At 32.2% G+C, this 3,178-nt stretch overlaps 1 long non-coding RNA gene across 1 annotated transcript; it reads left to right on the top strand.

Moving 5' to 3' along the window:
- The first annotated feature begins 235 nt into the window (after nt 1-235).
- LOC140440642 (uncharacterized) lies at nt 236-2,716 on the top strand. The gene is made up of 3 exons (XR_011950894.1): nt 236-348; nt 931-1,020; nt 2,567-2,716. It is a non-coding gene; the product is annotated as an uncharacterized lncRNA (long non-coding RNA).
- Nucleotides 2,717-3,178: the final 462 nt, after the last annotated feature.

The raw sequence follows: 3,178 nt of genomic DNA, 5'->3' as shown, positions 1-3,178 counted from the left end.
TAATTCTCCGTTAGTTCTTAAGAATTTGTAGAAACCGATTAGCATGTTAATAGTTTTTAGGAAATTTATAATTGTAGGTAAATTTGTTGTTTGTTATCTAAATGGTAGATGGGGATAAGTGTGACGAACTCTGATTGGAGGAGATTGAAAAAAGTGGGATAGGTATGTAGGAACGAGAGTTTAGCTAGATTTTTAAGGGAGAAAAGATAATCAGTTGTTTTTCAAGAGTTCAAGGCGAACAGTCATTGTTCTCTGGTGGTACTCCAGAGGTAGTAAGCAGTAGAAGTAAATGTTTGTGAGTTTTCGTGGAGTAAGTGTATCTGACGGGAGCTGATCCAGTAAAATATTGTAAGTTATATTTTTCTACTTATATTCCAAGAGTCACTGTTCAGGCCGGAACGAGAGATTCAGTTTATCGAGAGGAGAAGAGGCTAGCATCATTTGAACGATACGTGCATTAAGGAGATCATTAAAGACGATAGGCTCGCAATAATTTGTTGTAAGATTGCTGATTACCTAGGGGACTGCTAAGAATGGATAGTGTAGGCTACAAGGAACAAGGATTTGGACAACTCATCATCAGAGAGATAGTTTTACCATTCGTCAGTTTTTATTTATTAACAACCCATTTTTTAACAATTGCTTTAGAAAAGATAGGAATATTTTGATCAGGAGATTTAGAACAACAATTTTGATTTGAAATTTTAATTTATTTTGTATATACCACTAATTTTTGAAGGTTCACGTACGTAGAACAAAATTTTAACAATAGAGAAGTACGTAGAACAAGATTCATTTAAACAGGGAATTTGAACATAGCTTAATTTTTTGCAGCCAGGTTTGATCTTTTCTTTGTTTTTTTCTGTGCTCATAATTTTGCTGCGTATTGTTAGAACAATGTAATATTAACTTGTTTTTAACATTTTGTAGGAAAATACTATTGGAGGAATTATTACCTTTTTAGGATTCTTTCTTGCAATTTGTATTATCTGTCAAGCAGGGGAGAACATATCTCAACAGGTAAATATATATATATATATATATATATATATATATATATATATATATATATATATATATATATGCTCAAAAGAAAGATACATTTATGCTCAAAAAGCCTACCTTCGAAATATATAATTCCAGATAGGGGAGACTTGTTATCATACCCTCATTAGATGCCGATCCTGTATTATGTAAGGGTTTTGTCATACATAAAAGTGCTTGTCTTCGATGGGTGGTAAAAGTGGTTGCAGTGAATTACAAAACTATCCTTTTTACCAAAGTACTGAACCATATGTAACTGTCGATCTTATATAGCCTTTGGTTTCAGTCCCCAGGTTTTACCTACAACACGTATGCAATTCTAGAAGAGTCGAGTAGCCCCATTGGTTATGTTATTAGTACGAATATTCCAATTAAGTTTGAAATGCAGGGTTACCCCTAAATCCTTGACCTCATTGGTTCTTGTTCTTCTTCTTAGGGTGCCTGTCCATTCCGAACGTTGGCGATCATTCTGGCTATGATGACTTTATTGGTTGCTATACAGAATACATGCATTGAGGTCTTTCTATACCATGCTCTCAGCAAGCCAGGATATTCTTCTTCGTCCTGGGGCCCTTTTTCCTTTAATTTTACCTTGCAAAGTGTATTAGAGTAGCTCATATCTGCCTTGATTTTTTATTATATGTCCCAAATACTGCAGTTTACGGCCCTTCACGTCATGTCTCGTGAACACAGAGCTCATAGTCAAGAATGCCCTTTTTGCTTTTCCGATGAGACATTTAATCTATTGGGTACTGTCCCACGACTCATTGATTATAGTTCCCAAGTAATTGTACTGTGAGACACGTTCAATTTTTATTTGGTTCACATACAGATTTGCTTAAGTTATGTTTTCCTTGCTGATGATCATTAGCTTGGTTTTGCTGGTGTTTATATCCAGTCCATATGTTCTACTTGTTTCCGTTATTTTGTTTATTAAGTTTTGCAGCCCTTTTATGGTATTGAAAAATACCATTGCATCATCTACATACCACAGGTTATTGAGCTTGACTTCATTTATTGAGATGCCTTCCTCAATATCTTTTAGAGCCTCTTCAAAAATGTGCTCCGAGTACAGATCGAATATCAGTGGTGAAATTATGCAAACCTGTCTCACTCCCCTTAAGATTTTGACCTGATCTGTATATTCTCCACCTATTCGGAGCACCGTTAATTTATTCCGATTGGTTCTTGTTATTTACTCAGCAAATAATTTCAACTCATTCAGTTCAGTTAGTTTCCTCTTATTAATAAAATCTGTGCTGCTTAAATAGTAACGATAAAGAGTTATTAACAATAAAATCTCTTGTAATAGTTTTAGAAGTCATTTTTGTCAACGCCATTAATTTGATGTAAACAGTTATCGACTGCCCATCAGCTAAGTGCGGTAATAAAAAAAATAGGTAAAAATTGCTTAAAATAAAAAATACCGTCGAGGCTCACCCTGAGTTATGTTGTGTTTTATTATCTTAATTTTACTAAATTTATTTACAATATTAATAAATCTTGAACATGAATTTTTCAGAACAGGGACATAACTGATGCAGTCTACAATTCGTCATGGTATATGATGGAAATAAAAACAAGAAAAGACATTATATTTATCTTGATGAGTAGCAACATTAAACTTTATTTGGAAGCCTTACCATTAGGACAACTTAATTTTGCTTTGTTAATTATGGTAGATATGTTTTTTACTATTTTCAGTCAATTTTGATAAGCATTGACAACTGCAAATTGCATGCAATTTATTAAATTCCATTATTTACTAATGCATATATTTACCAATTTGCTTCTAATTATGTATCTTTTATTTTCAGATCATGAAAGGTTCGTTTTCGTATATGACACTAATTCAGAATTCTTCTTGAAAATGACGTTTTATTTGAATATTGTAAAAATATGGTTCCCAACTAGAATTATAAACTAAAATAAACTGGCTTAACGCACTTATCGGCTTATGACTTACAGTAACAAAAATATGGAATAAATATTTTTTTAATAGGAACATTTAGAGACATATTTAAGTTTTGAATTAATATTATTATATACAACAAAAAGTATGTTTGTAATTTATTTAGTACAAAATAAGTACTTCTGTCAGAAAATAGAATAAAATGTTTATTTGACAAATCAA

This window comes from Diabrotica undecimpunctata, chromosome 5 (genome assembly GCF_040954645.1).
Source record: "Diabrotica undecimpunctata isolate CICGRU chromosome 5, icDiaUnde3, whole genome shotgun sequence".
In the NCBI taxonomy this organism is placed as follows: Eukaryota; Metazoa; Arthropoda; class Insecta; order Coleoptera; family Chrysomelidae; genus Diabrotica; species Diabrotica undecimpunctata.
Note: the sequence above shows the minus strand (reverse complement) of the source record. Positions and strands in the feature narration are given on the sequence as shown.